The sequence below is a fragment of the Lissotriton helveticus genome, chromosome 2_1, assembly GCF_964261635.1.
Source record: "Lissotriton helveticus chromosome 2_1, aLisHel1.1, whole genome shotgun sequence".
NCBI lineage: Eukaryota > Metazoa > Chordata > Amphibia > Caudata > Salamandridae > Lissotriton > Lissotriton helveticus.
The window spans coordinates 1138647611-1138671272 of NC_136059.1; positions in this window are offsets into that span (position 1 = coordinate 1138647611).

The following is a 23662-nucleotide window of genomic DNA, read 5'->3' on the forward strand; positions in this document are numbered from 1 at the left end:
AGTTCCTAGAGGCAAAGTCTAGTCATTAAAGTAAAATCAGCAAAATCATCTGCCTCAAAATCAAATCGAAAATCTCCTTTTTTTCTCCAAACCAATGTATAACATATTCATCCTAGTTCTGATGGTGACACATCCTGGGTCATCTCATCACTCAGACCACATTGTATCAGACCACACAGACCATTGGTTAGTACATTTAGGATGATTGTCTAGAGACATAAAAAAGACACATATTATGAAAAAGGGTGGTGCAACGCACATACTTTGTCAGAGTATCCAGCTTATGTGAATATCCAAACAATGATCCTTCAGCAGTAGGCATATGAATGAGTTAAAGAGTGCAGTTTACCATAGCAAATGTTCTGAAAGCTGTCAACATTGTAGCAGATAGTCCCTGTAGGTGAGTAAGAACTCCTTAAATCAGACACAATCTTGATTCACAGTGTGAATTATGCCACTTTCTCACAAATGTAGTGCAGCATAAAATAGAGAATAAATTAGTCCTGCAAGAAAGTCAATTAAAAATATATAGAATATAAAGGAATATAAATATATGTTTCATGAAAAGAAATTAAAATTCCAATACCTTTTCAGCTTGTGAGTATTCAAATTATTGTTATTTGCTGTATTTCAGGAATCAGATGTAAGTAAGACACTTTACTGGATTTGCAAAGTACTAATATGTAAACTAATTTGAAATCATAAAAAATATTTATATTGTTTCAAATTATTTGCGTTAGTACATATATAAAGATCAGAATCTGAAGGTTACAGAGCAGTTGCACTTAAATATGACTATGCAGCACCACTTTTTCTCTTGTCAGTTTTGGTGCACATTTTCGCCTATGCAATGATGAAATTCAGAATGAAACTTTTCAATATCACATGTAAACATCTCTAAATCATGTTAGATTTCATTACATTCTTCACACATCAATATTTTGATAAGAGTTGTTAGAAATCTTAGAACACCTAAATATATCACATTTTGATACACATTGAATTAACAACGGAAATGGGTTAAACTATGAACTTCTATTACTTAATCTATATGTTTCTATCTATCTTACAATGTATCTGCATGCTTTTATGATGCAGTAACTAAGTTCTTTTCACATATTAATTTGCATGTCTCTATTCCATGTGATTAGTGTACGTTTATCTGTGTATAACTCAAAATGTCTCATAATCAGTTATAAGTATCAAGGAATCAAGCTGCTTATCAGCTATATCATACCTTTTCATAATGGAAAATAATTGTGAAAACAGTCACTTTCACCGACCTCAGTTTAGCAGAGTGCCAAAATAAGTAACCAGGATCACTAATTGAGTTCTAGATCAGGAGAAAAGTTAAAGGGTTTTATTACAGAAATCTCAAAATCAAGTGGTACAGAATGAATGCCTCAAACACTCAAATTGCAGTGTTATTACAAATTAGTTAAAATCGGAAATTATCCGAAGCCCAAATGAGCAGCAAAATCATAAGAGTTGGACAGCATCCCTAATACAATGGGAAGACTTTCAGGAAATTCTCAAATAATCTGATTCACACCTGGCATCTTGTAGTTCTTGTAGACAATTCATGCATAGGAATTGATTTAAAACCACAGATTCAGCATGGCTTGATTGCATGAAACAACATCTTTAGGAAATCAGAGGAATTCACATCAACATTAGATGTAAGACAGCATCCTGCATCTTCTGTGTCGCTGTAATCCGGAGATGTTCAATTTAAATATGCAAAATATACTCTTATCATTTCACACAAAGAATAGGACCTCTGTGTCAAACTGAGCTACAGCGGAAGAGACAGTGGATGCATCAATCTACTCGTACATTAGAAGTTTCACTTATAAGCCTTGTGGTCTTAACAGTTAAGAAAGCATTATCAGGCATTGCATCATGTCTTCCCTCTTACAGGCTTGTGGGGAAACAAGATGTGCAAGCGAACCTGATAGGAGGGGATGAATGCAGTAGTGAATGACAGACAGAAGTATTCATTTGATTCAAAATTGAATTTTCACTAAAATGTGGGTTAACTAATTTATGTTACTACACACACTTCTAAACCTCATATTGAACTTGTTGAAACCGTAAGCGTGCTAATTCATCATTTGCATATTGGGTCCAACATTAAAGAAATCATTAATACTTAATATTATTTGTTGCACACAAATGTAGGCCTGAACACTTTAACAACCTCCACTGTAAAGCAAGCTATGGTGCCAGCAATAAGAAGTCTTCAATTTACAATACAGTCTGTTGCTCTGCATGGTGAAGCACACAGTGAATTTGTGCCACCAGCTGTGAGTGAATGTGACTACTGTAAGAGGACACAGAGAGACTCTGCATAGAGCTAGAGAGTAGGAAACATTGAAATATGGAATTAAAGTGATTCAGCCTTTTGTGATTTTGTGTTTAGTTTGTTATGGAAGAAATGCCCCCAAACAATCACTAAAAATTAAAATTCCTTTTTGTACTTTTTTTTTACTCCAGCATCACAGCTTTTTCCTCAGTGTCATGCTGCAACTTATTATTTGGTAGCATTCCTCTGCAGAAGCTCAGCCCATGTGATAGTTCCTCTTCTGTCTCCGCAAGCTTGAAATCAAAAACAATGTCCATTGACTTTAAAACGAGGTCCTAAATACCTCTTAAGTATTCATTATGTTTGTTGTAGTTTTTTTTAAAACGGGCCTCTTTTGATGATGAGTTTATCTCGTTTCGAAATTTGGGCCAGTCACCGCCACCAGACACCGAAAAGGACTAATGCATTGAGTGGGCTGCTGCATATGAAAGGTATTTGCTGAGAAGATTCAGGACGAAGTAGCGTACTCAATTAGAGCTATCTGCAGTAAAAAATATGTACACTGCATTTCTTTATAAGATTTACCCCAATTTTTGGTTCCTTTAGAACATATTGTATGCACGTTTGGAACTAGAACACTATCAGATACAGAAGAACTATCGCGTGGACGAGATGCCGCAGAGAAGTTTCCAGAAAAATTCTGCAACAAGAAAAAGGGCAAAGGAGCCTGAGATGACTTTAGTGAAAACATATTTTGAAAAGTTAGAAAATGAAAATAATTCTTTTTCAAATAAAGCCACCCCACATTGACCCACTATATTTTCTAAACAAAATGCTGTCACTCAGTTACCTGCCCCAATGGCTGAAGTGGACGGCCCTCTGCCCTTTGCTATATGCTGTGGTGGATGGAAGCAAACTGAGAAGGATCCTAAAACTGACCAATGGATTACGAGGGCTAGCTGAAAGCACCTGTAAATATGTATGTTTATATTTTGTAAATATTTTTTCTAATGCTAGACCTAAAAAACAAAAGGAAAACCTTTCTTTTACAATTATTCAGTGTGTAATTAAGAAAAATAACACTATTCCGGATGGCACCCGGGCCACACTAGGCTTTTTCGTGAGTTGTCGTCCTATAACAGGTTTAGGGATAGTTTACATATGTATTTTCAGAAGTAAGGCATGCTTACTTGCTGCAAGCTGCTTCGTCAGTCAGGTGCTGTGAGTAAATGACGACTCAGCCTCTACCAAGACACAACTCTTCACAGAAAATGTTATGGTTTCTGAATTCCGCCTGAAAATTGAGTAGTAATTCACATCTCAGACAAAAGTAAAAAACAACTACTTACTGAAAAATCATGGTGGGTAACTTTAATTGTTTTGTGTGCTCTAAAGTATTTTTCCAAGATCAATGCCTGGCAGTCCATTTTTGAAGGGGCCATTCAGTAAATTATTTCACAGCGCATCCCAAAACCCCGGCTGACTTCAACTAAGAAATAACACTCTAGAATGCTTATTGATGGTTGCTTGTGATGAGTAAAGAGAACTGTATTTTTCTCTTCACTGGATAGCCTCTTTAACCAATAGTCATTCAGATGCTAAATGCTGGTTTTCAATGAGGGAACACATTTGAACACTTCACATCTATAAGAGATGGAGACATGACTTTAAGATAAATGAAAATTCACATTTGTAAAATGTGATCATAAAATTCACATTGCTTTGACACAATTTGTCATTTTGTGTAGAGGCCTGAAAGTGATACCTTATATTGAAAGGTTGAACACAGAATGTTCTTACAAAATATTTATTGGTGTACCTAACATGTCCATATCAATAAAATCCTTCAATAGACATGTTCATTGTACCCAATTGCCAATTTTCCTCATGTTAATAGTTATGATTTACTCTAAACGTACTCCTGGCTTTCACTGAGTGAATGAAGCCTACTCCTGGAAAAGAAACAGCTTTTGAACCAGGCTCCTTGTGATAATGTAGACAATGCACAGCTCCTAGTCGTCATTCTTTTGGAGTGGGGCCTTAACCCCAGATGAAAGGTTGAAGCTCGCCATACACAACTGGTTAATTATTTTTTAGCATTAAAGTTCCAAGCAAAAGTTCTTTAAGGGTTCTGCCACTTAAAACATGACTGGGAGTATCATAGAGTTTGGCAGACGCAGGACATTCACTAAAAAATGGCAGTTGTCCAGTTTGCCATATTTAGAGTATATACTGTTTTGTGCGCTCTGAATGGGGCGAGAGGGTCATACATCAATTTTTTCTAATGTGTCCAGCATCCGCCAAACTCTTAAATAAACCCAGATGGGCAGATGTTCCATTCATCCTATGTAGAGGGGCTATGGTAGCAGAATACCAATTTTTTTTGTTCAAGACATTTTTATTTAGTTTTCTAGAAAAAAATGGCGAATTCTGATAGAGACTTCTAGTTGCATATTCTTCACCTTTTGAATAATCCCCAGGCATCAGACTGGATCCTGAAACGTTTCAGCAGTACCTCTGCAAGCTGTTAGGTGGTGCCATGCAGCTCCACACTGATTTGATCTCTGGAAATGGCATACAGGGCCAGTCTAGGTTCCAACCCAGCGTACTGTCAGTTTCTTACTTTCCCCGCCACCAGATAGGGATCCAGAGCTCCCTCTGGTGTCTCAGAGACGTTTACTTCATAATTTCTGTCCATACATTCAGTGTTCAAAGGAATGTCAACCCCAAAAACAACAGGTTTTAAGCCCTGTAGGGACTGTCGCAAACAAATGTCTGTGAAAACGTCCCATAAGGTATGCCTGTGGTGCCTGGGGTTGAGTCACAACTAAGGCCCACACCGATCGCACATCGATGAATCCAAAGGCCATCTGAAAGTGCAAAACTCAAAATTACCAAGCATAAGAAGACCCAGCGATGAGACCGGTCCAAGTCACAGTTTCAAGTCAAAGGTGTTGCCCTGGTCCCATTCTTGTTCCAGAATTCGTCAAAGCCATTCCAGAGGTCGTTCCTCGTTGAGATCTAAATCGTTCATTAAGTAAAAAAGAAAAATAAGATATCAAAACGGGACTCTGCCATCTCTCACCACTCTCATTCACCTGAGAAGGTGAGGGGTCGCATCAAGTCTCTCGATCTCACTCCCAGAGTCCGTTAACTTCAGAGCCAATCCCACAGCTGGCAACTCGAGTTTCCAGGGCCGTCCCTCACTCCTAAACAGATCAAAGAGTTCTCTGAAGCTATGCTCTGTCTCTTCTGATCCTTGCTGACTCTTTCTGGCACGCCTTAGGTCACCAAGGAACTGAGACGCCTTCTACCTAGAATCCCGTCGGCGGGTACGCCCTCTGCACTATTTGGACCCTCCGAGCCCGTCAAATTGCCTACGGCGCTGGTGCTGAATCCGTTGACCTCAGATGAGGAGATACCTATAGTACTCTCTCAAGTTGGTATCACTATAGCCTTAAGTGAGGCCTCACGCAACCACTGTTGAGGTGCCACTTCCCCCACATTTATTTGCCACTTCCACAAGGGAAAACACACAATGTACACTGCCTTTTTGGCACAGAATCAGACAACGATTATGATGCGGTTGATAAATTCGCTCAGCCCTATACGGAGCACAATTGGTATGAAGATCTGCAGGAGGACAGCAGTCTCAATACCTTCCCTGAATCAGGTCTCCTCTTATACACTGGCCCAGCCAGGAAGGAGTTAGTCTCCTATTCCATGGTGATGCGTAGGGCAGCTGAAGTCCTTGATCTCCAGCGCCCACCTTGGAGGTTAAAGCTAATGTGTTTCTGGAAGTCCTCCATGCAGGGCAAACATCTTCTGAACTTCCTCTGCCATTAAATGAGGCACTAACAGATACCCTGTTAGGTGGCTGAATCAAGCCTTGCTCTAGCTCCCCAATCAACAGGCAATTAGGAAAATGCCTTTGTCCTGCTACAGGCGACCCTGCATTGCTGTCTCAACGCCCTTCCCAGGAAACTTTAGTTGTGCAGACAACCACAAGTAGGTCTAACCCGAACTCTTTTCCCACTGCTCCCCTGATAGAGAATACGAGTGAGTAGAGTAGTTTGGGAAGCAAGTCTTTTTTTCCCACCAGCCTGGTGCTCCACTCAGTGAATGCCAGCTACTCCCATGCCCTTTTAGACTCATTAGCTCACTCCACCTTGGTGTCCCAGAAGATCTCAGATATATCCTTGCCCAGTCCATCAAGGTCGGTCAGGATGTGGCCACATTACCTGGATACCACTCATTCCATTGGGAGGGCAATTGGCACCAATGTTGCCAATCACAGCCACAATTGGCTGCGGTCCACCAGTTTTTCAGCTGACATCCAGTTGTCCTCCATCGATATGCCGTTTTATTGGATCCTCCTGATTGGGGATAGGGTAGATTGTGTTCTCAAGTGGTTCAAAGAGAGCAGGGCCACGGATCGCTCTCTCTGCCTATCTGCCCGCCTCACCAACTGCACATCCTGGCTCCTTTCACTTCTTTGGCAGAGATGCCCCATACCAATCCAACCACAATATGGCACCCAACAGTTTTGCAGTTGTAGCCATGGTTACCACCGCCACCACGGCCAAGCTCAATGGGCGCTTGGTCCTGAGCCCCTCCTGCAGACCCACCTGCCAAACCCCCTTTAATGAGCCCTCACTGGAGCACAGCCACCCGGCGGGAGGTAGGATCCAAAGATTCCTGCCGGGTTGACTTGTCATAACACCACAAAATCCAGCAGCTGGGCCCTGCAAATCGTTCAGAAGGGCTATACCCTAACCTTCCTTTCAGCTTTGACGCACCTTTCACCATCACGTAATTACTGACTGAGGACCGTTGGTCCGCTTCGCTGCAGGAATTGCAAGCCCTTTTGGCCAAGGGGGTATCAAGAAGGGTGCCTGTGCCAGAAGTAGGTTGTGGTTGTTATTCCCGCTACTTTCAGGTGCCCAAGAAGGACGTGGGACTTTCATCCAATTGTAGACCTACACCCTCTTAATGCCTTCCTCCGGAAGGAAAAGATCAAGATGCTCACACTGGCCCAGGTGTTGTCAGCCGTCGATCCTGGAGATTAGATAGTAGCATTGGACCGGCACGATGCCTACTTCCACATACTTGTCCTGGAGACCCATTGCCACTACTTGCAGTTCATCGTGGGACAGAGGCATTTTCAGTTTGCTGTGATCAACTTTGATCTCACCTGTGCCCCTCATGTGTTCATTAAATGATGGCGGAGGTGGCAGCACACCCGAGGTCAGGGGTGGCAGTCTTCCCATACCTAGATGACTGGCTGTTATAGGCAGGCACACCCCAGGTAGTCATCAACCACCTCCAGAAAACATTGACCCTACCTCCTGTCATCATTGGGGTTCACTGCCAATGTGCTGAAGCCATAAATGACACTTTCAGAGACACCCCTCTTCATCACAACCATTCTGGACACAGTCTGGTTTCATGTCTTTTCCTCCAGGAAAAAGAGTCTGGGACATTCAGCCTCAGGCCTGGATTTCAGTGAGGTCGACTCTGAAGCAGCTGGGATTGATGGCATGCTGCATCCTGTTGGTTGAGCGTGCCAGGTGGCATATGTGGGCTGTGCAATAGGACTGGACGCTTCAGTGGGCCCAACAACTCCAAGTCCAGATTTCTGAGGAGACTGCAAAATACATACAATTGAGGTTACTGGACTGCGATTCGGTCAGCCGCACACCCCTCTGCTTACCTCCCTGCCAACAGTGGTAACTAATGCATGCCTTCTGGGTAGGGAATGACACCTGGGAGAAGTGGAGATCAGTGTCCTCTGGTCTCTGGAGGAGCCGCTGCTCCATATCAAGCTTCTGGAGCTGTGGCACATCTGCCTGGCACTGAAAACCTTCCATCCGTCCAGCTGATACAAGTGCTCACGGACAACACCACCACCATGTGGTGCTGCAAGAAACCGGCAGGACCGCGTCACAAACCCTGTCCAAGGAGGCCATGCACCTCTGAAAGTGCTTGGACCTCCAAGGAATTTTCCTGGTGGTGAGCCACCTGGAGGAACATTGAAACCCAGGGTAGGTGAGTTCAGCCATCGGTGTCTAGCAGATCACGAATTACAGTTACACCCGGAGGTGGCTCAAGGTCTCTTCGCGAATGTGGAGAATAATGACTTAATTTGTTCACCACCCCAGAGAATGTGCAATGTCCGCACTTCTGCACGTTGGAGTTTACAAGTCATCTCTTGCACAGGGATGCATTTCACTTTGAGTGGAACTCAAGACTCTTGTATACCTTCCTACTTCCAGCCCGAGTTTTCAAGATTATATGAGGACCAACCAGGCCCAAATCTTCATAGTGGCTCCAGATTGGGTAAGAAGAACCCAGAACTCCTGACTCTGAGAATCTGTCCTCTGATCAGGCTTCCCCTTAGGGAGGGTCTGCTCTTGCAGCAGCATGGCCGGGCTATGCACCCAGACCTTCACAATCTCTACCTTCACACTTGGAGATTGAGTGGTGACTGCTCAACTCATTCAGCCTCCCTCTGGAGGGGTTCGATGTCCTTTTGGCAGCCAGGCCTCCCTCGACAAAAACTGTATATGGCTGTTGTTAAGACACATCTGTGCTTTGATGCAGCAAATGCCTGATTCACCTCTTCCAGGCCCAAATTATTTGACATTTTAGTTTGTTTTATCCCTAGCCTAGCAACGCAGTGCCCTGGACCCAGTTAAAGGGTACCTTTATGACTGCTCGGGCTTTGTTGTGGTTGCCGGAGCAGCCTTCTTTAAGTCTCTAGTTGTTATGTAATTTTTGAAAGGGTTGCAACTTTGTCAAGCCATAGTGAGACTTTAACTTGTCCTTAGTATCCTGTAGTGCAATCCATTTGAACTGCTTCACAGCTGTTTATTACTGCTCCTCACCCATAAGACTGTGTTCCTTGGCACCATAACATTGGCAAAGCGTGTGAGTGAGTTCAAGCTCTCTTCGTTAACCCACTGTACACTACCTTCTTCCAAGACAAACTGGTTTTGCGCATGAGGACAATTTTCTTGCCAAAAGTTTCGACGTCGTTCCACATCAGTTAAAACATTACCTTGTCTGCATTCTATGCTCCACTTAATTTGTCTAAGGAGGGGCTACATCCCTTAGACCCCAAGAGAGCACTAAGCTTCTTCATTGATCGTAGCGAGGAACACTGGGTGGACACTCAGCTCTTTTTTGGGTTATTTTGAGAGAAAAAGGGTTAAAGCTGCTACCGCCATGTCAGCATGCGGTATACTTGTCCTAGACATCTGTGAGGTGGCTACGTGGGCACCCCTCCATACATTCACAAAGCACTAGTGTCAGGTTCGCCGTGAGAGGAATTTCACCCACTCTATCCAGCGGGACTTTTTGCTTTGAGTCCATTCACAGACCCATCTCCTGAAAGGTACTACTTTGGTATCTAATGAAAATGTGAAAAAGTTGCAGCTTTAAGTCTCAATTAGATGAATAAGTTATTTAACTTAGGTAACACTCTTTCTGGTAGAGACTCTATCTAGCTGCAGATTTGTCACTGACCCTTCCACCCTCCCCATTCTGTGAGTGGCAACTGTCCATTAATAGAATCCCAAGGTTAGAAATCTGCACACTGGTCACACCAATTTGCTTTAGGACCTCTATGTCTGGGGGGCACACAGTCTCGAAAGCAACCAATTTTCTTGTGTGGGAGTGGTGCCTATATAGGCCCTGCATGGCATTTCCGAAATAGAACTGCATCAGTGCTGCGCCGCATGGCACCGCCTACCAGCTTGCATATGTACTGCTGAAAAAAATCAGAATCCTGTGTGGCACATATTGAAAAGGTGAGAAATCTGTAGCTAGATAGTCCCTAACAGAAAGAGTGTTACCAAAGGTAAGTAACTTGTTTGTCAAGGCTTACATCTTATAACATATCAGAGCAAATTTGACCTATTATTACATAGAAATCATATTATCTTTACATTGATTGGATGTGACCTTAATACAGGGCAGTAATAGGTAGTATGAGTTTTTGCTGTTGTTGTAGAAAACTGTATATTAATTTTTCATATTGCTTATCACAAAGAATATATGACAGTGAACAAAAGATAGCAACACCCCAGTCTGAACAATACCTGTGGATCCCAATGTCAGAAATACAGGAGAACGATAGAAGGAGATTACATTACAGAGGACAGAGATTTTGAATACGTTAACCAATCATCCCAAATCTTCTAGTGGTTTTCGGGGCACCCCGTGGATTTATAAATAAACTTTCCTGCTAAAGCAGCACAGTCTTTTCCACGAGAACATTCGTGGAAGGGTGGTGCAAGTCTAGAGCGCTAGTGGTGGGCAATGTCCATCTCTGTGACAACAGTGGAGGCTGCTGCCAATAAAAAGTAACAAGTCGGCGCGAGGGGGGAAATAAAAAAAAAGACAGAACTTCTCCAGTATAAGGGGTGTCTTTCATAGATTCACATGCTTGAATAATTACCCGTCGTGGGAGTCCCACGGTACATAAAATAGTTGTAATATATATATATATATATAATAAAACATGTCATAAACATATATACATATATATATAAGAATAATAAAAATATAACAACTTAAAAGTACCATAGAACAACATTGGCCCATAGAAGCATAAAGGGAGAGTTCACTTTAGTAACATATCCATGTCATTATAATAGTCCAAATGCCAGCCAATCAGGCTGTAGCACCCTCTAGAACCTTCTCCTCGGAAGCTCAAGCCCTCATATTTTCTACCACACGTCGTGTGAAGGGAGTCTCCCTGAGCTCTGCTCAGTTTTCTTCAGCTTCAAGCTTTCAAACCTTCAAGACCATGTCTTCTACAAAGAAATCTTTATTCAGGCCTTGTTCTGCCTGTGGTAAACTTCGTCTTTTCTCTGAGGACCCTCATAAAAAGTGCATCTACTGCTTGTACCGGGATCATGAGGTGAGGAGTTGCAAATTTTGCAGGACATTTTCAGCTAAGACTTTAAAAGATAGAGAGGCCCGTCTCCTTCTACAGAGGTTGAAGACCTCAGACAACCCTGTGCCTGATATAGAGAGTGTGTCTTCTCGCCAATCTAAGACCTCTCTTAAGCGTGGGTCTGAGTCTGACACAGCATCTCCTTTTCTTAAGAAGAAGAAGCTCTTAAGTCAGTCTCCCCACGGGATCTGCCGGCTTCGGCGCCTGCGGGACCTAGTTCTCTGGCGTCGCAGATCCACTCTGCGCCCTCGTCCTCTAAAACGAGTGCCAGCTCGTCGACGGGGACGACGAGATCCGTCGACGTTCTGCCTACTACGACGACGACCAGCGCTCTGTCGACGACGACTACTTCGTCGACGATGGTCCAGGAGGCCCGACCTATCTCTTCCATTATCAAGATCTCGTCGACGGCGAAGACATCCGTCTCGTCGACGAACCATTCAAAACGCCATTCGTCGATGTGCCATCTCTCGTCGACGCAATCTCCATCGTCGACGGTGGCCTCGTCGACGACCACACCCTGTCGACGGTCAGTACCGCGTCGACGGCTGCTTCGTCGACGACAACTTCGTCAACGTTAAAAATGTCGTCGACGACAGCACCATCACTGTCGAAGCCAGTGTCTTCGTCGACAAAAACGTCAGCTTTGTCGTCGGTAGCCAAACCTTCATCGTCGACGCCAGGATCATCTTCTGCAAAGCCTTCGACGACGACATCGTCGACGGCCTCGTCGACGGGCCCGTCGACGGCACAATTTTCGCTGGCGACTGCAACCACCTTCACAGTGGTGACGGCGACTTCTGTCAAGCGTCCAGCTCCTTTGGATTTGAGCCCTTTGCAACATCGCACAGGTCCACCGGCTCAACTGTATGCGTCGGAAGAAGAGGGTGACTCTGATGGCTCCTATGTAGACTATAACTTTCGGGCTGCCAGTAGCCCGTCGGAGCTACATATGAAATATCAGGACTATGATGATGATGATGACCGGGACTCTCACATCTCAGTCCCCGATGACACGCACGATGTTGAACCAAATGTTCCTATGGCACAGTTACCACTGTCTTTGATCTCAAATCTACAGCACATGCTAGATGATTACAATCGTCATTTCCTTCCTTCTTCACAGGCATCTCCACCGCCTCCTTCAGCACAGGCGGCTGTTCAAGTTGCTCCAGCCCAATCATCTGTTCCACAATATCCTGTAAATGTGGATACTGACAATCAAACAGATACAGACCCGGATGATGACGCTGCCCTGGCAGATTGGGATAATTACCAGGCTCAAACACCGTCCCCTCCTCCTGCTTCACCTCTAGCATCACCTCCAGTGGACATTGGAGGTTTCCACCTTTTGATGTCAAGGGCAGCCAAACGTTTCCACTTGCCAATTGTCGTCAGGCAAGAAGACTGCTTCCTTTATGATTTTAAAGATCAACCTTTGAAGCAGGTGCGCACCATTCCAATAATTGAATTCATTTGGAAGGAAGGACTGAAACTAATTCTGTTTCGGCCGAACTCCCACGCATTGACAAAAAGTATAAGGTGCCTGAGGATTCTCCTGCCTGCTTAGTTTCTCAGCCAAAGCCGGACTCACGCAGGCTGCCCAGAAGAGGTCACGAAATCCGGCTTCTTCTTTAACTTCGCCGCCGGACCAGGAAGGCCGCCGCCTAGACACCATCGGCAAAAAATTCTCCACGAGGGCTGCGACAACTGTGCGGGCGGCAAATTCTTTAGCCATCCCTGGCTGCTACGACCGACAGATGTGGTCGGAAATCGCTGCTTTAGTAGACCTAATTCCTGAATCCTCCAGGGCGGAAGCACAAAAGATCCTGCAGGAGGGTGAACGCATTTCATCCGAAATTATCGACTGTGCAGTTGATATTTCCTCGACTGGCTTCAGGCAATTAGCAGGCGCTGCAGTCTTACGGAGGCAAGGCTGGCTTAAGTCTAAGTCTTTTCGGCCAGAGGTGCAAGCAAAAATACTCGACTTGCCCTTCGATGGAGAGTCCCTCTTCGGCAAGCATGTGGACGACCCCTTAGAATCCATCAAAAAGGATACGGACACTGCTCGCGCCCTAGGTTCTCTTCAATACCGGAAGCGTCAGTTTCGTGGAGCACGTGGTAGGGGCACGTCCACCAATTTTCGTGGCACCTCCTAATACCGCTCATACGGTGACAACAGGCAGCGTTATTCCAACCAATCTCAGTCTCGACAGACCGAATCCAGGCCATACAGGAGGAGATCCTGTTACAGAGGAGGTAACTCCTCCAACAAAAAAGGACTTTCGCAACAACAAGTCTTTTCCTACTCCGCAAATTGGAGGTCGAATCTCCCGCAAATTTTTCAATTGGTCACAAATAACTTCCGATCGTTGGGTTTTGGACGTCGTTTCAAAGGGCCACGCCTTAGAATTTCTCAAGTGTCCACCAACCGCCCACCAACTGGTCCCCCTCCAGCACACTTGAAGGAACTGTTTGCACAAGTAGCAGTCATGATTCAAAAAGGCGCAGTCGAAGTGGTTCCTCGATTACAGCAGGAAATGGGCTTTTACTCCCGATTTTTCCTCATCGAAAAGAAATCGGGAGAGTGGCGCCCGATATTAGACCTCCGAGCCCTCAACAAATACATCAAGTCCCAGACATTTCGTATGCTGACTCTGCTGGAAATCTTACAGTTCCTAAATCCCAAGGAGTTCCTCTCCACAATCGACCTCCAAGATGCCTACTTTCATGTGCCAATCCACCACAGACACAGAAAGTACCTGCGTTTCAGAGTAGGAAAGAAACACTTTCAGTTCAAGGTTCTGCCCTTCGGCCTTCGTTCCGCTCCGAGGGTCTTCGCAAAGATCATGGCTCCGGTAGCGGCTTATCTGCGCCTACAAGGCATACAAATTTATCCATATTTAGACGATTGCCTGATAAAAGCTCCATCCTTTCTCGCTCCACAACAGCATACGCAGACTTGCCTCTCGGTTTTCAAGACTTTGGTTCTTTCCATCAATCACGAAAAGTCGCATGTCCTTCCAGCTCAACAACGAGTGTTTCTGGGGCATTAATAGACACAAACCTGGCAAAGGTGTTTGTTTCCCAGGAGCGACAGGCTCGCATTTCCAAGCTAGTGGCTCTTCTGCGCTCAAAACAGTCTGTTTCTGTCTGCATATTAAAATCCTTTCTGGGCATGACGTCGTCCTGCATACCATTGATCCCCAACTGCAGGCTACACATGAGAGTAATCCAAGAAGAATTGGACAAACAATGGCGGCAAGTCTCAGGCACATTCAATGACAAGGTGTCGCTGACTCCTCGCCTTCAGGGAGTGTTGAAATGGTGGGCTCACCCTCCCAACGTCGCAGCCGGGTGCATGTTTCAGGAGACAGCCCCCACACTGACACTTACGACGGACACTTCCTTGGAGGGCTGGGGCGCACACCTCGAAGGGTTGTCCGTCAATGGCAAATAGACTGCGGAACAACGCAGATGGCACATCAATCGTCTAGAGCTCTTGGCCATCTTTCTCGCCCTGAAGACCTTCCATCTGCTGGTGGAAGGAGAGTTTCTTTTAGTGCGTACGGACAACACCACCAGTATGCACTACCTCAACAAACAAGGAGGTAGGAAATCTCTTCTGCTCTCCAGACAGGCACAGCAGATCTGGCAATGGGCGATTCAGCATCGTATTCATTTGACTGCAGTCCACGTGCTGGCGTCTCTAACGCCCTTGCGGACTCTCTGAGCAGATCGGCCACAGTCAACCATGAGTGGGAACTCCATCAGCCAACTCTAAACTATGTCTTTCGCATGTGGAGCCATCCGGATCTTGATCTGTTTGCGACGCCACTCAATCGCAAATGCCCACGTTACGCAAGTTGGCATCCCCACAGAGGATCGAGCGGGAATGCATTTTCGATCAATTGGTCGAGAGAATTTGCATACGCTTTTCCGCCGATTCCTCTTGTTCCTCGTCTCCTACACAGAATGAGAGTACAACCATGCCGCATCCTGTTGATTGCGCCCAGGTGGCCGTATCAGCCATGGTTCACGGATCTTCTTCTACTTTCCCAGTGCAATCCGATTCCTCTTCGCCCCCTGCCTCACCTTCTCACCATGAACCACGGCCAGATTTGCCATCCAGACCCAGTGTCTCTCCAGCTTCACGCTTGGAACCTGAGCACCATGAGTTCGCACATCTAAATATTGCTCCTGAGTGCAGAGCGGTTCTTGTTCATGCAAGTGCTCCTTCGACAATTAAAACCTATAAACTGAAATGGAAACAGTTTTGTGTCTGGTGCCACTCGGAAAACATTGATCCTCTGCTCGCCACATCTGAGCAAATCCTGCCTTTTTTCCTCCTTTTGGCAAAGTCGGGACTTTCGCATTTCACTTTTCCTGGCTGCGCTTTCCCGCTTTCGCCATGATGGTTCCACATCTCTGTACTCCTCTCGGATCATTCGCCAGTTCTTTAAAGGCCTGTTCCGGATGTTTCCACCTCTCCGGCGTCCACCACCTGCTTGGCATCTGAATCTTGTCTTAGCTCAGCTTCTCAAGCCTCCATTCGAACCAATCCACTCAGCGGATTTAAAATTCCTTACTTGGAAAGTTTCCCTCTTCCTCGCACTTACATCCTCCAGGCGGGTAAGCGACATCCAAGCTTTCACCATTCAGTCCCCTTTTCTTCAATTCTCCAGGGATGCTGTTACACTTCGTACAAACCCTAAATTTATTCCAGAGGTTACGTCTGACTTCCACCTTAACGAACCTGTCATTCTTAAGACTTTTTTCCCGGACCCTCAGGCGCTATGTGTAATCTCGCGAAGTGTGCGGCTCGCTAGTACAAGTTTGCGTGTGATCGTGGGGGAAATCTCGCGCGAACTTACCCACGCGGTCGTGAACGGGCGCGGCATCTTGTTTTTCATTCATTGCTATGGTTCTGGGCATCCTTTCTGTATCCTCTCTCAATCTCTACCATCCTTTGCTTGTTTGAAGTTTTTTTTAATCTATTTTACTTATTATCTATCCCTCTATTTTTCTAGCTCTATATTTTTGTGTTTTCCGCTACTTTTGGTTAATTTTAAACTACTTTTTTAAACTCTTTTCTTTTCTTCTTCCCTATTCTATTTCTTATTTATTATTTACCTTCCTTTCTGCCCAGACCATGGTAAAGGGAGCCGGGAAGCAGCCCGAGAAGGGGAAAGAGTCCCGCACCCCGTGCCCGACTCCCGTGCGGGTGTTTGAGGGGGAAGCTAGTGATGCCACGGGAGATCTTTAGCGCGGAGGAGGTGGCCGCACTAGTGTACTATGTACAGCGCCACCTCCCCAGGACCATCGCGGCAGGCGGCAGGATCGCAAGCGGCTATGGGATCCGGGAGCACCGGAAGCGGTGGGAGAAGGTGTGCCGGGCCATGTATGAACACTCTCGGGTCCGGCGCACCTACAACCAGGCCACCCACCGTTGGACTTATATCCTAGACCGGGAGCGTGACCTGCTTGGCGTCGAGATCCACGGGCTTGGTGAGTAGAAGTAGCTATTTCATCACTACTTAGTTTTCTCCTGCTCTGTGTGTTATTATATTGCAAATTTTTGTTTTTTACCAAGAGCAATAATGCTGCTGATTACATTGTAGGTAAATTATATTTCAAAATTTTCTGTGCATTTCAGGTGCACTGCTCTCCGTCTCAGTAGCGTTGCTACTATGCTTATTTGTTTTCGATTTTGTGTTCATTTCATTGGCCTGAGAAATTATGTATGAGTGTAGTTTACAGAACTGCGTGATGCTAGACACTAAGGGGCAGATTTGAAATTACTGGCGCATCCCTGCAAAGTAGCAGGGATGCGCCAGTAATTGTGCGCCACGCCACCACCACCCATGGTGCGCCGTATTTAATATGCGGCATACCATGGCCCCAAAACGTCACCGAAGCGTTATGCATCTGTGCCGTAAAGGCGGCGCATTGCTGGAGTTGCGTCGCAACGATGGCGCAGCTCCAGCAATGCTCTGGGGTGCCCTATCTCCCCAATGCTGCGTCAAGCCGTACGTCTGCTTCAAACAGGCGCAGGGTTTGAGTGACGCATCATTGTCCTAAAAGGGACTGATTGAAATCTTGTAGATTTCCCTCAGCCACTTTTAGGATGCGTTCCAGCGCAGGAACGCCCTCCCTTGCGCCGGAACGCCCTCCCTTGCGCCGGAACGCCCCCTGATGGTGCAGGGCTTTACAACGTGATGCATCTCCCATATGCGTCACGTTGTTAATATACGCCGCACCATGGCGCCTCTTTTGTTCTGCCGCTGTGTCACAAAAGTCCCGCAACAATGGAGCAAAAGAGCCGCAAGGGTCTTGTAAATCTGCCCCTACAGACTCAAGTCCAGTCCTTCCTTTGTACACCTGGCAATAAGAAGAAATAGTGGTGGAGGATTGATAGTTTTAGTATTTTAATGACTGGTTAATGTAGTAGGAAACTTTTTAGTGTTGTCACAGATCTGCAATCACGATGGAAATTGTCTGTCACTTCGCGTGCTGCGGACTGCTGCCTGCCAGTCCTAGGCGAACCTTTTTAGTAGTTTGTTTAGTGAGTTACATAACTTTCCAAGTCGACGGTCTGCAAATCAAGCAATACTAATATCGTAGTAGACCACATGAGATAGGTCAATATAACCCGTGGAATAGTTGCCTATTTGCTATTTCGCCAAAATATTTTGTTATTGTTCTTTTGAAATGTTTGATTTGGTTGACAACAATCATCCATGTTTTCGGGTCTTTCTTTCTTTCATGTTGTACATCAGCTCCCCCAGGGGCAAGAGGACAGAGAAGGAGGTGGTATCGGCTGCTGCTGCTGTAGAAGGCTAGGATCGGTCAGGCGAGGGCTCCTTTGCTGGCCCCGGTAAGTTTTCATTTTAATATAGAGTACCTATTTTTTCCTAGCGTTCCTCATTTGATTTTTTCTAAATCGTCTTTGATCTTCTTGTAGACGGAATCTAAATTCTTATCCTGCCTCTATTATGACTCCCTGTGGTATTACTAGATTATTCTTATTAGTCTGTCTGTGTAGCTAACTAAGATTGCACAGTTGGCAAAAGGTGTTAAACGAAACTCCCATTCTAGTCAGCAATAGCTCTATGCACTGAGTGCAGTCCTCTGGGATTGTCCATAATGTATTTTCAAGTCTTCTAAATGTTTATGCTTTGACAATTCCCAACAATAAAATGTGAATGACCACCAAGAAAGAATAAGATACTACTTTACTTTTGGTTTGGATAGAAGGACAATCCATACTACTACTGTTGCAGGGACAAATCTGCACAAACAGAACTATGGACACTAAATAGTGCATTGTTTATCAATTATAATAGGCGCAGGTAGACTTTCCACATACCTCCGTGATAACAGACTTTGAAGAACCCCCAATCTCCTTACTGACTAGATAGTTTGGCAGAGTCATTTAGCTCCCGAGTTCATCGATGATTGATCCTCAATGATGATTATCCAACGCAGGGCAAGAGTACGGAGTCAGAATCCAGAAGTGTCAGAGGCACGGACTCATGCTTGCAAATTGCAAAACCTTTTGCTCAGTCACTCTTGACCAAAAACCACAGAGTCTATTTAAGTTTTAAAGCTTTATTAAAAGTAAAAACATTTATTAAAATCAAGTTTGTCATAAAACATAAACGGTTGATTAAAAATGGAAAAGTGCTTAGTGATTTATTTCACACATTTATTGTGGGCGAGCCGAGCCCTCACCTGGTTTGAAGTTAAACTTTAATTTTTCTTTTTGGTGCTGAATCGTTGGTCACTCCGTCCTAGTGTTGATGATCTGATCTTGCTCTTGTTCTTAGAAGTGAAGCTTCTGTCTGTTATGAGAAAAATGGTGCGTGTTAAAAAGCAAGCATTCATCATTTGTGCCAAAAAGTGCAGCAAGACAACACCCTTCCCTGGAAAAAGGGACATTTTTACTTCAGAGTAGACAGTCACAAATTATTAGATTGGTTTCTGTATTCACATTTCTTCATTCCTAGACAAAATACTAGTGAGTGCTGTATGTCTATGACATCTAACATTCTTAAATGTACTTTGTAGGTGGAACATCTGGTGCCGGGGCCAGCGCGGAGGTGGAGGAGGACACTTCTGGGGAGGAGGCGGTGCAAGTGCCGGAGGAAACTGCTGTGAGGGTTGCCACGGTAGTGGCGGGCAGTGGTAAGCTCTTATATTCCTTACTTATTGAGATTGCAGACGGCAGAGTGTGCTCTCTGCACGGGTGTAGTATATATGTTGTACAGTTAAGTTACTATACTGTTAAGAAGACTTTCAAATTTAGAACAAAGTTTTTATCAACCAGGTAGTAGCCTCCTCTAAATTTACTTCAACTCAGCGGTGAATTTTTTTTCGAGAATCCAAATCAGATCTGAGATGAACTTGATGGATGGGATGAACGAAAAGCAAAAGAAGGGTGTAAGTAAGTGTGGAAGGACTAGCAAGTTAAAAGTAATGATGACTGACAAAGAAGAATGATACGTGTTTGATTGGTGCCCGAGGTGGCTGGGAAGGAATATGATGCATGGCTGGGTTATAGATGAAGCAAGGATGGGTGGAAGGAGAACAGCCTGGGTGTGTGAAACAGAAACTGTATGTGTGCGCAATATATCCTTTAGTTGAAATTCAAATGCAAGTCAAGCACGGATGTATGGCTTGCGGTTTCCCCAAATAAAATGAAAAGGTTGTTTTCCCGTGAGAAAACGTAAGGTTTGTCCAGATGAGAGACATGAAGAAGAATGATTGACATATAGTTTGAATGGATGAATGCCTGGATCATGGTACTATCTGACTCTTAGATAGCATATGTGTATCTAGAGAGAGTAGACGGTCACTGGATGAATTAAGTGTTACTTTGAAGAGCATGTAACACCGCACCCACACGTCCGTTCCAGTGTAGGAAAGGCAAGGAAAAGAAGTTTTTATTTTGTCCGAATACCACCATGAATAGTAGCAGTAGTTTGTATTGCAAGCACAGCATATATCCGGCTATTACGATGGCCACTCACTACCTCTGTTAATAAGTTTAGTAGAACTCGGTCATTCATGTGTGGATGTATCACTGTTCACTCAATAAAAAGCAAAGCACCTAAAGTCATCCCATATGTAAGCAAATACATACCATGTGCAGTGATAGATAATCAGATTATTTATCTTCTTCATTTTCCTTTTCTAGTATTCATTGGCACTGTAGGTGAAAGTTAAATTAATTAAGCAGCAGCCCTTGTAACAGAGTATTCTCAGTGCCACCCATAATAGAAAAGTGGGACATCACCACCTGCATGTACTGGACCGGTACAGTAACGCAAGTCTGTCTCACTCATCATGGCGGGCGTCTGTTTTTCTCGGGTGCAAGTTGACTGCGCTGACATTATGCCGGCTTGCAGAAGTTAACGTACCAATTTTGCTAAACAAGAGAGAAGAATAAGAATAAGACTGGTGTACTGTCATAGTAGACTCTAATGGAGTGAGTCCATAGTGCTCGTAGAATTGATTCCTTAAACTCCCACTAATGTTAGAGCAAGGATGAAGAAGTGGGAGGTTAGATAAATACTGGCCACAATAGTTATGTACTGCGCTTGCAAGTTGCTAGTTCTACTGTGACACAACTTTCTGCTGAATCATTTTGTGTTAATCTTAAAGAGCATTGGTTACAGACTATGTCTTTCTTTCTTCATATAGATGCTCCTTCCAAACCAACACAGAAGGAGCTGGCTAAAAGGGCTCGGCAACTGAGGCTGGAGGCGACTGTCGCCGAATATCGGCGGCTGGTGGCCCAGGAGGAGGGGGACACGCAGTCGACCACAACATCGAGCGGGACAGCTGCATCTTCCTCCGCGCTCCCTGGGTCAGCCAGTCAGTGCAGAAGGTCTCCAGCGGTACGGAGCCGGGGTACCGCAGCCACCCGCCACCGCCGAGCAGCAAAAAAATCAGCTGCCCCCCACAGCAGTACCAAAAAAAGGTTGCACCGCCTTTCACTCAGGGTGTCCTACCTCGAGCAGGAGCTGTTGAACACCAAAACCCTGCTCGAAACCCTCCGCAAGGAGCATGCCGACCTGGCCCGAAAAGTGAACAGCAGCCAGCAGTAGGAGGAGACTGTCCCTTGCCCCTTTTTTAAAGACTTCTGGGGGGTGGGAATTGGGAGTTGGGTTTTTTGGACTTTTCACGGACATTCGTTGGGGTTAGGGAGGGGGGGTGGGTTGGGTCTTGCGGGAGATTATTTATGTTAGGGATATAAATATACTTTAAACTTTATCTTAGCATACGTGTTTTTTACTGCTTTTGAGGCTGGTGGGTGGGGGTTTAACAGTAAGTTTGTTTTCCTGAAACTTAAGTGGCATCTTGATTCAAGTTGTGTAAGTAATTGCCCAAATGTTTTCAAAACTAAGTGCCTCTCACAGAGTAAGTGAATTCAATAGTCCTAGGACTTTACTAATACTACCGTCAGTCTCTCGTCTCTCCTAATACTCCATTATACTACCTCCCCCCCAAACGCTTATCTTACCTGTAATTTATGTTTGGAAATAGGGCTAGGCACAGGGCTGGCTGCACGGGAAATGGCGATTAAGGTTGGCAATCCTGGGCGGATGAAATGTCATCATTGCGGTGGTACTAGTGTTGTTACACAGTGGCAGTTGCAGCATATGAAAAAAAAGAAAATGAAACCTTGTTTGTCCTTACCGTAGCATTAGAACAGTACGATAGAGAATATAGCAGGTGACAGTACACTAGAACAGTGCCACAATGTATCCTAACAAATGGTAAAGTATTGAAAGTATAATTACTGCTTGCGTTGAATTTCTTTGACATTAGCTACTACTACAAGAAATAGTACTGAAGGTGAAGGACACAGCAGCGTAATCATTTGCCACGTCTAGGAGGAGGATGTTCTTGATGATCAATCAAGTTGATGGCGCACATGAAAATCTGCTTTCATTTGCCAATAGTCATGGGTCTGTGTCAAGCTGAGTAAGAATATATCCTTGGATTCCTTCACCAGCCTGTTGCTATGACCTTATCCTCCCCAGCAAGTGTGTGGAATTATTGCTGTCATTTAGTCACACATCAATCAAAACCACACAGCCCGGGGGATGAGGGTTAGGGTTTGGAAAATGGATGGGAATGGGGGTTTTTGGGAAAGTTTTGTTGAGAGAAGAAAAAAAAGCACAGCATGGACAAACAATAATTGAAGATAAACAAATCTTTGGGTACAAAGCTATCCATAAATCTTTTAAGTGACATAAAGGAAGTGCATGCACTACTGCATGCATGGTTACTGAAAAGTAAGTAGTACTTTCGACAACCGTGAATGAAAGAATGCGACAGTACAGGGCTGCAGTAATTATGTGTTTTCACTTGCCTATCTCTGCACTCAGAGAAACACTTCGTACATTAAATTAGGTTTGAAAAATAGCAGAAGTAAAACCTATACAATGGCTTTAGGGATGAATTTAGAAGCAGAGATCAAAGAAATGCAGAGTCACACTCATAGAATTTCACAGCAATAACATAACTTAAAAGATAATTAGAAAAGAACGGATACTGTATCTGTATGTTGTTGTAGTTATCCTGTTGAATTTGGGAAGTTGCATGCATCCAACCATTCCTCTTAGTAGCGGGACTCCTCCATTCCATCTGACGCTCCGTCCATCAATGTTGGTGACCAGAAGACACCCTGTCCACTGCCTGCCTGGCGGATGCTGAATTGCGGCTCGCTAATGTGAACCCTGACATCATCCTTTTTTTCCCATTGGACGGCCTGTAATTATTGATGGAAAAACAGGAAGTGATATTAGAACACCACTGACAAATAAATATAAGGTATGTACGCTGTGTAGTGCAAAAAGTCAAACTTTGAGTTTCCTAATAGACAGTACAATATTTTTGAAAGTGCGTACTCTGTCTGAGTCTCCTTTTGAAGGATAAATAAGTATGGGCAAATTAATTTAGCGGATCTTTCCCCTCAAGCTAGGTGTACTGTAAACTGTGTTTTAGAACAAAATTAGACCTTCCCAGCAGTGCTCCCAGACCCTTACTAAACCCAGTCGCAAAAATGTAGAAGACCCCCAATCAGATCTAAAAAAAACGGCGATACTGCTACCTGTCAGAGGCCTAGTAGAAAATGGTGACAAAACGTACTTTGAAAGTAAAGTAGGCCCAAATCCCCCCTTACCCACCATGGATTGTATTCAAACCACTTGCATGCAAGCAAAAGTATCCATACCCAGCATTGCTCCAAGACTCGCAAACCCCCCCACAAACACCAGGAACCCCCACAAACAGCCCCCCGAAAACGGTAGAGTGAGCGAAATCTCAGAAAATGCAAAAACTTTTTCCCCAGGGATTGTCTCCAAAACACTTTCTTTCGGGTA